Source organism: Stegodyphus dumicola, chromosome 7 (assembly GCF_044657685.1).
Source record: "Stegodyphus dumicola isolate Sdum_Otavi_A_Nest chromosome 7, ASM4465768v1".
In the NCBI taxonomy this organism is placed as follows: Eukaryota; Metazoa; Arthropoda; class Arachnida; order Araneae; family Eresidae; genus Stegodyphus; species Stegodyphus dumicola.
The window spans coordinates 163400949-163413558 of record NC_140774.1 but is presented as its reverse complement, the minus strand read 5'-3'; the positions used below and the strand labels follow the sequence as shown (position 1 = coordinate 163413558).

General features: G+C 31.2%; 1 long non-coding RNA gene across 1 annotated transcript; it reads left to right on the top strand.

Annotated features, from left to right (window-relative positions):
* The first annotated feature begins 6332 nt into the window (after nucleotides 1-6332).
* On the top strand, nucleotides 6333-12121 carry LOC146996575 (uncharacterized). The gene is made up of 3 exons (XR_015042239.1): nucleotides 6333-6406; nucleotides 8945-9034; nucleotides 11986-12121. It is a non-coding gene; the product is annotated as an uncharacterized LOC146996575 (long non-coding RNA).
* Nucleotides 12122-12610: the final 489 nt, after the last annotated feature.

Here is a 12610-nt window from a genome sequence, read left to right as displayed (position 1 = left end):
TAGTTAAATCGGAATGGCAACCTTTTCAGTCTCCGCGAAGAACGAAGTAAAAAAAATTCGGTATTTTATCATGCGATTTAATGTGCATATAAAATGTAAATAAATATTATGAATAAGGATATATAGTCCGGGTTCGAGTCCCAGCGAGGAATGACTCTACAACTTATGTAAGGAATAAAATATTGACTCTATTGGAGTCAGGGAAGTGTTATTTTCCTACATTTGCATACGAAACACTTCACTGGTGACCCGGACGTGATCGAATTCTACAATGGCTGACGACGAGGAAACCGAAATTAAAGCAACAACTGCGTCTGTCGCCAAAGTAAGCAAAAGTTCCTCCTTTTTGGAAGCCTTTATTCAACTAGAAGCACAATTTAGAAATCCAAAAATAAATGCAGATCAAACAAAATACTTTAAATTAAACAAAAAACAAAACACTTCCCTGATTCCAATAGAATTAATATTGTATTCCTTACAACGTTATATATTCTTATTCATAATATTTATTTACATTTTACATGCACATTAAATCGCATGATAGAATACCGAACTTAATTTACTTCGTTCTTCGCGGAAACTGTGTTGCCATTCCGCTTTAACTAAATTAGAAACTTGACAGCATGTATTATTATCATCAAAATGTATTAGATATTGTGACACTATTTACTAGAATCACCCTTTACAAATAATTGAATTCAATATTCTTTTTCCGTGTACTCCGCTGAAATAGAAAGCTGCGCAAATTGGCGCTAACCTTTTTTTTCGCCAAGTTTTGGTTTTGTAAACAAGTACTGCCTGCGATAAGAAAAAGAAAAATGCTATTATTACTAAATTATTGAGAAAAGATTGTGCGATTTGTTTACTTTGTAAAAAAAAAAAAAAAAATCTTGATTCATGCAATATTGAACATTAACATTTAAACAGCATTATTTAAAAATTCAGATTTCTTTTCTAAAGCTCAGTGCTTTATCATTATTTCCTATGAAATCAATTAAAATAAAAATAATCTGGACTATAATTCTGTCACATTTACGATGTTGTTGGAAATTTATCGTAATTGAAAAAATATGATGTGAAAATTTAAATTTAAAAAAAAAAGTCCTTGAAATGACCTTAACTTTTTGTTGCATACAAATAAAGACCTTAACTTTTTGTTGCATACAAACAAATATAGTTTGTCAAAAAAAAAAAATAAATAAATAAATAAAAGGCCATCAAAACTACATCTGAGTGAACTTTTGCAGGTTTGAATGAGGCATCATTATATATTTACTAGTTTTCACTTTCGATTCATAAAAGCTTTTTTTTTTTTTTTTTTTTTTTTCTTCTGTGAAACAATCAGTTTTATTTGTTAAAATAAAAGCATGTATTTTAATTTCTAGTTTGTATTTTATTTATACTGTTTTATGTATTCATTTTTTAAAAGTAAATATCACATTCTTTATATATCTATAAAGATTTCCATGGTTTCACAAGCTAATTTTTTTAAAATTTATACCATCTCAAAAAAATGTACTTGATAAGTCAAATTTCCCATATCAGAGTGATATATAGGGTATTATATTTCATAAAGTTATTCATGTAGTATATAATAATACCTAGTTTCTATATTTCGGCCAACTTGTGCGTTTTTAAAAAACTCATTTACAAATCAACAATAGGAAATTTTGAATACACTTGACTATTTATTTTGAATAGGTGATTTTTGGTACTTGTTCCTGATATACTTTAGGATAAGTAATTTAAATAAATAAAGAAAAAGAGCATTAATCGACTTAAAATAAAAATATAGTACTTTGTATGAACACCAAACTTTTAAACATGAGTAGGACATGCTTTACAAACATAAAGCTTTCTTTCTTCATCAAATGCAAGTTGGCTGCTTTGTACCTGGTGAAGAACGAAAGCTTTTTGCTCAAAATGTGCGTCCTGCTCATGTGTAAAAGATTGTTATTCATACGAAGTAGTATATTTTTATTTTATTTTACTTAACACCAATTTCTTGAGTGTTTATTTGTAATTAATCCAGTTACTTTATAGTAAATACTATATTTAAATGCACATTTTCATAATGGGTTTATTTAATTGGGATACAAGAATAAAATAAAATATGTATTGCCATGTTTGAATTGATAATTCAAAAAAAAAATTATTTTGGAATTGTACATTTTACAGCTGATCTGCAAAATATGAAATCTTACTAAATTTAATGTATAGCAGCCTACAATTAAGACAGTAGCTTCCAAGTTTGAATGAAATTATTTTCTGGACATTGCTAAGTTTATAAGCACTTTAATATGCAAGTAACTGAATAAAATGGGAATTAACAATCAGTGAAAGACCTTTTCAAAAATAAAAAATTCTTTACTGTCTTACATTTCCAGAGTGGAAGTACTATTAATAACACTGAAAGGTCAGAGGTAAATGAAATTCTTCCAAAAATTTCTGACTTTAAATTAAGTAAAATTATGTTTACTAAAATATAAGTAAGTAAAGTATTTTTCTATGAAAAGATTTCGGTATAATTTATCTTTTTGTACCATAAACTATATTATAGGCTTGGGCAGTAATAGTTTATGATTCCAGCTGAAAGTCAACAGTTTGTAAGTATATATTTCATCAATTGCATAAGTACATATATTACAACTAGAAAGCCCGGCAGTCATACGGAATGACCGCTGTTCTAGATATTATAAATTATAATTAAAATGATTTGTGCAAAGGTGTCTGCTAATTCAAACTGAATTACCCAGGGCAGGACGCCCCTTTGCTTACTGCCGCACGGAGTTTCCCCCTTCTACTTGCTTAATTGCTTAAAGTAGAGTGCAATGAAGGAAACCACTAGCGGTACATTTCTTAAGAGCCTCCGCTAGCTCAATAAATAAAGGTGATTTAAATAATAAAACGTTAATTCACATGTCAAAGATCTCTTTGTACACATCATTTCTTGTGTAGATCTTTCCATCATTTTTAAGCTCGCCTTGCAGACGACCATCCATTATTCTTAATTTTACGCCCATTCCTTCACGAACTCTTGAACAGACAACATAAAGTTGACCGTGCCCAAATGCAGGCTCTAAAAAATTGCCAACACGCTTAAGCGTTTGGCCCTGACACTTATTGATGGTCATAGCAAAGGCAAGTTTTACAGGAAATTGTCTACGTCTCAATTGAAACGGTAACCCTGTGTCGTGGCAACTTCAACCCATTGGGTAGTACAGTTACGCAAGCAACCAATAAACTATCGGCGACAAACAGGCACTTAAGCCGCATATAATAAAGATATTTATTTATTTGATTTTATTTGTTTTTTCATTGTTGCCGTTGCATATTTCCGAATTATATTATATATAGATGTTAAATTTATTTATTAAATGTTAAATGCACGTGCTCTTGTATTTTTAATTTTTCCGGCTTAGCTTTTTCATAATATTCGTCACGCGCTGTAGTGCACAGGAATAAAATAATTTACAGTTACGCAAGCAACCAATAAACTATCGGCGACAAACACTTAAGCCGCATATAATATAAGATGTGGTTTTCTCTTTAGGATGCAATGCATTAAAAATAAACGAGATTTTTTTACCCCTCAAATATTATAACAGTATTGCAATTAATTTTTACTATTTTCATTTTTAGATATTAGTCAAAAAAATAAAGTTTCCATCTCAGTTTTGTATTATTTAGTTCAGATTTTCTTTCTAAAATTATTTAACCTAAACATCTTAAACAACGGTGCAAATAATTTAAAGCGATTATTAAAAATATAGATAAAATAGTCAGGAAAAAAAGCATTAAGTTATATTTAAAAATAATAGTAAAAAATCCAATAATCTAATTCGAGGTCGTTATCTGCCGACTGCCAGCAGACGGAAATGAAAAACACTCCCTGCTATATCAAAAGCGCGCCAAACCTGCGATGAACTATCACTTCCCAAGAGCGCCAAGACCATAAATCACGTGCTATATGCTAGGGTTCCGCTAGCAGACGAATTCCCTGGGGAATGAGCCGTCTACCTATTATATGAAGTCGATGGTGCTACCGTTACACCAGAAGTGCATGCAGAAAGGAGGGAGAAAATACATTATACACTCACCTTTTAAAGGGCGAATGGAGATTCCTTCCACAGCCGCTAAATCCTGGTGATAATAATAATAACAATTTGGGCTTCCCTGCCTCGTGTAACTCAATCACATTACAGGTCCACTCCCCCTTTGGGCACCTCGTGGAGGTTCAACCTCCACTATTACCCTCCGAGGGAGCGGCGCACCACCTGGATACGACACCAGGCAGCACCGGTCGTCACGTTGCTCCTACCAGTCGCTTGGGCGAGCCCGTCGCAGCGAGACATTACCCAGCGAACCCGGGGGAAAACCCCCGGGTAGTACCACGCCGCGCTAGGACGTGCCAGACTCCGAGACCGGCCAATAAATGACCTTTCCCAGAGCCTTCAGAACCACCAAGTTCATAAATTTTATACCCCCCGTGGCCGAGACTGCCTAGGTACAGATCCTACCCCCATAGCACAAAACATCCTCAGGATGTCCTATTTAAGTCGCAGTATTCCGGGATATACGTAGGATGTCCTAAGGATGTTGATTCTCAGATGTCCTGAGGAGATCGTAATTTAACATCCTAAGGATGTCTTATTTAAGTCGCTATGTCCCGGGATATGACAGGATGTCCTGAAGATGTTGATTCTCAGATGTCCTGAGGAGTTCACCAATTTCACATCCTGAGGACATTCATTCTGCATTGTCCGGAGGACTTTCGTTGTCAAACATTTTGAGGATATTTGTTCTCAAATTTACCAGTTTTTAATTTTTTGACATTGCACATCTGAAACTTGTACATTATTTTATTTTTCATATGTATTTTACTAAGTTGTTTCTAAATGCTGTACATTAAAAATATTGATATGATTGATGATTTATTCTTGTTATTTTGTTATTAATTTTAACTGCTATTTTTTCTGACGTTTTTAAAAATTTATTTAGTCATAGAAAAGATTTTTTTCAATGGATTAGCATTTTCTAGAATATTTGCAAAATTCTAAATAACATATATTTTTTTTATAAAAAATGTATAAATTACATGTATAATTACTTACAGATTACAAACCCTACTACAAATATAGGTAAAATTAGATATAGATATATTTAATTACGGAAACGAATTTTTTTTAAAAATTTGGGTATAGAGACATTAGGTATTTTTTTGGAAGCAGGAAACATGAAAAATTAGCAACTGCCTTCGCCGGGAATCGAAGGACGTACCTCTGGAATACCGGCCCAGTGTGCAGAACCACTACTAAGGGGAGAGATGTCTTCGTGGAGGACTTTCTAAGGGAAACTGGCTCGTATACACGTTACACTTGGGGAAAACCACGAAAACACCCATGCAGCCAGCCCGTTCGCGGGATTCGAACCTCGGTTCGCACTACCAGGGTTCAGCGACTTTACCGCTCGGCCGCTGGTGGGCCGAAGACACGCTAGGAAAGCGGGAGAAATGCCTCATATTACTTCTCTTTTTAAAGGCCGACTTTTTTTTAAGGGGATCCAATCACTAAATCCTGGGTATGGATATACCTCATCCAACACCTTTTTAGTTCGGGCGCCACTGTAGAGACATTAGGATTTTTTTGGGAAGCCGTAGAGATGAAAAATTAGCAACCGCCTTCGCCGTGAATCGAACCACGGACCTCTGAAATACCGGCCCAGCGTGCAGAACTATTACACCACGAAGGCACGCTAGGCAAGCGGGAGAAATACCTCATAAGGAAAATATTTTCCTCTAATTACAGGACAGAAAATGTTTTTCAATCGCGCGATCAGTTATTGATATTGAATTACAGTCGTGCGATAATTTCGCAGTAAAGATACATCTCTGATGACTATCCAAGATTCTAGAAACTTTGGTCTTATATAGAGATGATCGTCTTATAGAAATAATGCTTAATATCAATATTTATTTATAATCTCAGAACTATTGGTCACTTTCAGAAGTGGTCGTTTGAGAGGCGATATTCTATATATTTATTTACTGATACTCTCAGATTTCAAAATTTGTTTATATTCTCAGAAATATTGGACGGAAGGTGGTCGTCCCATACATACAAAATTTTACATTTCATTAAAAATGAATTCGGCATTACTTAACTATTTCCCTATTAATTAATTAATTAGATAAAGAAAAAATTAGGAAATAGTACTGTTTATTACGGAATAATGTAGGAAGTTCTACAGAACTATATTCTTTCGCGTCATTGCACATTGTATCCGTCAAACTACTAGTTCCTCGTATTCTTCCGCAAATCCGTAAACATCTGTCTGATTTGAACCGAAAACCAAAATGGCTGCGCCATGAGGTTAACTTGTATGGATATTTTTTGTTGCATGAAAGGTAAGTTCATTTGCAATACGTGTATGTTTACTTTTTTTGCTTTTCGAATTTATGTCATTTTGACAGTTAAATGTTTCACAGCTTTATGAATTGTTACCATTCTGTCGTGAATTACGTGTATCTCAATGGCTGGCTGTCTTTTCAAATATCTAATTAGCCCTGCTATCCAAATGTTTATGACTGAATTTTTTTTAGTCTAGTTTATGCATTCAGTTTCAAAATAATATGTGTGATCAGATTGCTTATTATTTTATTGCAGCAATACATTTATGTTAAATAGTTTGAACAATTGTATAAAAATAAGAGTGCATTGTTTTGTCCAAAATATGTATGGTTGAAACATTATCTTAATCTAGTTTGTAATTCAAGTTTTTTTTTTGGGGTACTGTTCTGTTATTGGGACCAGAATCGGAAATGTATGAACCTGTGTTCGTAAGTATGTGCATAGATGTGTATATGTAGACATACAAATATACAAGCATACATAAATACAATTCTGAACCCGGTCCTGATAACAGAACAGTACCTTTTTTTAATCTTTTTTGAATATTTTATAAAAGGATTGAGCATTTTTCAAACTGCATATCATTTTAAGATTCGACTTGCAGGAAGACAAAATATGGTCATTCAATCAAATGCTTATGTAATAATGGCTTTTAACATTTTCTCATAAATATTGTTTGCATTTTTATTGTATTTTAGATACTGAGAATATAAAGTGAACATGAGAATATTAGTAAAGCTGAAGAATATGAATAGCTACCATAATACATGTATTTTTTCATCGAGCCCATTGTTTTAGAAACCAATGCACCATTATTATATGCTGGCTTATTTTATAGTTATATGCAGTTTAATTTTATGTTCATGTTACTGTAGTATTGTCATTATAATAAAAGTATTGATAATTTTTGTTGAATCTTGCAAGTTGCCTAACATTCAGAATTATTACTACCGAATTTTACCGATAGGTTTTTTTGAGTTGACATAATCTGTCTGATAAATAAAATAAACTGGTGTTTAAATTATATGCATTTCTCTTAATGTTTCATTGAAAGTGAGTTGGAAATATAAATGCTATCCAGAAAAGTGAATTCTTTTTGCCTGAAATAACAAACTGTACTAAATGATTAATGTTTATATCATTTTAGAAATGTCAATATTAAAGTTTCTCCCCCTTCTCTTCTTTGATTTTGAAATAATTTATAATAAAATAATATATGCATAAGTGTAATTAATGTAAAGTATCATTCAATAATATAATTTATTTTTACTGATATTTTTATATTTCTTATCTGGGTTTTCTTTTGGTGTTAGAAGGAGGAAAAGACTGTAATGTTTTAATTAAGGAAATAATTAAAACATTACAGTCTTTTAAATAACACAGTTACAGTAATGTTTATTGAAGCAATCAGTACTGTGTGATTGCCAGTGATTGAATAATGTTAAAATGCATTGTTCATAAGGAAATTTGCTTAGATTTGTGTTATAGATTTTATTTTGACACAAGCTGAAATTTGAATTATTGGAAGCACTTTGAAAACCCGAATTATTTCCTGAATCATTAATCAGGCCAATATATAACATACAAATTTTCATACAAAATTATTTCTTTGAGCATATTATAAAGAGCTCATTTAATTTTATTATTTGTACAAATTTTAGACAAAAGTAGCATGTAACAGTTAAAGATTTATTGAAGCCTACTTGTTACTTGTGGTAACAAAGAAGTGTGAAAGATATTGCCACATTAGCGAACATGACGATCATTAATGCTTAGTTTAGTAATTTAATAATATATTGAGAAATGCTGGGAACTTTCAGAAGTAGACATTTCGGAAATGATGGGCTTGATAAGAAATTTACATGGTTTTATTATTTATTCTTTAGTTAAGAATGGATTTTAGATGTTCATGTGAAAGAATTCTGTTTAAGTATATGTGAAAGAATTGTTAAAGTTTGGCATTTAAAAAAATGAATTAATAATATGCAATTATATTTTTATTATACATATATTACTATATATTTCTAATGTGCTATGTAAATGTCAGTGCTAAACAATTGAGATACTATTGTCAGGGCAATCTTTTCTTATATATGAAAATTTCTGATACTTTCTTATCATCTGCCCTCACAGCTTCAACTTATGCTAAAACAGCAAGAGTATGCACACGATAATAGCAAACTATGAATATGCATACCACACACATGTATTTACATGCTTTATATTTAATCTTTATTTCTGAATAGTATTCCATTGGACGAAAAATATGTGAATATTGACCCAATGTATATATTTTTGTGTGTGTGCATCCTAAAATTTTTTGTTTCTTATAAAGTGCTTATTTGAATTACTACTTGTGAACAGAGCAGTAGATATGAACCATAAACTAACCATTTTGCCAATTTTCACAGCTTTGCAGATAGTCAGAAAGCACCAAAATTTGTAATAATGTTAAGTTTAAATGATGTTCTATACTTTTGTGTTAATTTTTCTATTCTATTAATTCTATTACTGTGTTATCAAACTTTCTGCAGGAATTTCAACTGGTTAAGATGTTATTACCATGTGGAGAAGAATTTGGTTTTCAAGCTAGAAAAAATTGCAGCTGAAGGATTTTGTAAAAGGTCAGTCAAACTGGGTTTAGTTAATTATAATTTAATTTTGGGTGAAGAATTCTCAAATTTATTTATCATAAGTGTCTAAAGGTCTAAATTAAATTCTGCTTGTTTTTGAAATTTTTCATGACATTCATTCTTTGATTATTATTATTATTTTTTTAAATTTACTAACTTAATCCAGGCACATAATTGCATTTAATGCCATACCTTAAATATTGTAAAATGTTAAAATAATACATTTCACTTAAAAATGTGGTTGTGACAGTAAATTTTCTGTTACATTTAATCATATCTATAAACATTGGTATACATCATTTTTCAATAATCTGTATATTATTTTGTGCATTTCTTTTACATCCAAGATCTGGCATATGACTTGCTTTTCAAACTGATAACATGGTGTAATAATGTAATCTAATGGTTAAAGTTTACTATGGAACGGGCCAAATTTAATAAATTATTCTTTGATAGAAATTTATTCATTTGTTCAGTGTGTCTCATCTCTTTAAATTGCTAAAGTAAATTTTATGTACTTGCATTTAGGAATTTTGACTGTATCAGAGTAATTTTGTTTCAGTTATTATAACATACAAGGGAAAAAATTCATTCATAGCTCTGTATTTAAAATTAGTTAAAGTCCTTAATAAAGAGGGACGTTTTGTTGTTTTTAATGTCGATAGAGTTTAATTCAAAAATATGCCACATTAAGGGTTACTTTTTAACCTAATTTAAAATTTTCATTACTTTAACATGTCCAATAATTGTTATTTTAACTCCAATATTGTAATAATATCAGAATTCCTTACTTTTTGATAGGTAATCCAAATGTAAAACAAGAAAAGAAAAAATTAAAATCTAGAAGTATATTTATTTCATACCTCTAACAAATAAAAACAACACAAGCACTTTTTACTGTCTATCTGCATAGTGTGGCATGTCCGGTAAGACTGAGATTTGTATGGTCAAATCCATGTTTCAGTTAAAGGAAAATGCATGCACAGTCTTCTGATTTTCCCTTCGATTAAGGATTCTGTATATACTAGCATAAGAAATATATTAGTTAATGCAGTGTTATACATCAATATTTATAGACAATTATTGTGGCTATGTTTATTATAATTTTGTTCACTGTAATGGCTGGAGTGCCTAAACCATCATGCTGTGTAAACAAAACTCAAATCTTCATCTCTGCATACTGCTCTACTAGTGTTTAAACTACTGAAATGGTGATTATGGTAGAACATCTTTGGTAAAAATTTACTCTACTGTAACCCTTGGTGAATCGTTTCTTTTTTTTATATCAAGATCGTCACCTGAGAGGATCGGCACCAATTTCAAGGTGGCCGCTACACAAAACCAAAATAAGAAGTCAAAGACATACACAAACTCTGTGTCCATGTACACATCGACCTATTAAAACAGAGAACTGCACAAACTGGGCATTGTGCACTGCCTTAACTTTGTCCATGTACACATTGATCTATTTTCACTTTAAGAAAATCAGAAAGTTAAAAATATCATAGTTACCAGAAAAAATTCGCCACTGTCTTAACACACAGACAACCAAAAATACACAAACAGAGAGGAATAAATTACCAAAAATACATATTTCCTAACATAAAAACATTAAACAACAAATCTTCTAACAAAAATTAACACACAGAGACAAAAAAAATAAATGAAACGTCATTTTTTTTAATATACCTTTTTTTTCACATGCATATGTTTAGGCTTCCCACCACCATCTTCCAGGTAAGCAATTCAATTAAATTTTTACCCACACCAAAATAATAAATAGTATGTTCAAAATACAAGACCATACCACTTCCGTGCAACCAAACACAGCAATTGAAAAGAATGGTAAGAACCAAAAACCTGGGACCGTACAAAAGGTTTACTATTAAAAAAAGTAGCCCAAAACTAAATTTATCACAGCACGTTGGCAATATTTGCAGAAATAACTCCTTTTTATTGACAAAAAAAGTTTTCCCAAAGGCTACTTTCGCCAACATTATCAACATTAGAGTTACCGAAAAACTTATTTGACGCAATGGGCTTCCACATTTCACAAACAACCAATACCACTTTGCGATTTTTTTTTCAGACAGAAACCAAGGTGTACCATACAGTAAAGATTAGCCACATCTTCATTTACTACTGTTACAAGTACTTCTTTGGTAAATTTCTGCGGTTAAATTCAATAGTTTAAAATTGCATTAACATGATCAGATTCAGAGTCATAGCTAGGGTTTTCAGCGCTCAGGGACAACTGAAGATTTCGCACCCCCTACTGCTAGCCAAGGATGGAAAACATTTAATTCTAAAATGTTCTAACATCAGTTTGGCGCCCCTTGGATTCTGCACCTGGGGACAGATGCCCCCCTTTCCCCCCTCTAGCTACACCCCTGATGCAGATTTTATTTTCTGCACGTAGCTAACAATTACTTATGTGTTGTCAGATAAATGTTACCAGATGCAGTTAATTATTTTTTACTTGCCAATCTCATGAGACAAGTTTTTTTTGCTCCTGCAAGACTTTACTTTGTGTTGCAAAATAAATTCATTCTCACTCTTTTTGGACTTGCCTACACATTAAATTTAAAATAGTTTTATGAATAGGTAAGATGTGATTATCATAATTTTGTTTCTCTCTTTATCTTGGCAACTTTATATGTTGATTCAGTATCCAGGTTACCTACCAGTGGCTGATTGATAAAACTGCTCATATGTTCAGCTGGTGGTTTGAGTTTATTTTCTGACACAAAAAATTTTAAAAGGCATCCCCCATGTTTATTTTACTATAATCGAAAAATCAAATAATTGCTACTCTGTTTATAGGTACTAAATGTTAAAATATTTTAAATGCTTCCTTTAATTTGCATTCTAATAGTCATTTGTTTAAATTTAATTATGAATTATATTGACATATAGTAATTGTGAGTGTTTTCTTATTTTAGGTGCTGCGAAAGGCAATGACAGAGATCCAATTTATCAAGAGTTCTTATATACATAAGAATACATGGATATAAGATTGTTTTTCATGAATTCAAATAAAATGTGATAAATTGGATTAATAAAAACTATTTTGAATTTTGAAAAGTGTTTTTCCTCTGTTAATCATAATATAGTGCCATAAATTTCTGAATGTGTTTATTTTTCATCCAAATAAATAGCTTTACAAAAATTTGTCATATTAATAGATATTGCATAATTTAGCATTATTATAAATATTTATTATAGCAGATTTAGCTGAACTACTTTTTTTAGTCTCTTTGCAGAAGTCACAAAGGTAAGTGGTTAGATATTTTTCTGTATTCCCCATTAAGTAATTTTATCTGGTAAATTACCATTACTTATATAGATACAAAAATTTGCAGATATTTCAAAAAATTGGTATACGTAAAAAAGTTCTTAAATTGCCACATATGCGAAACTGAAAATGTTATATATGAAATAGTTCAGAAATATAAATATTTTCACTATTTTTTAACTATAATTCACTGTATTTGTTATATATAATCACAGTTTAAGGTAGCAGTGCTTTTCTCACTGTGATTTCTCATGTATTTTGATTCATAAATA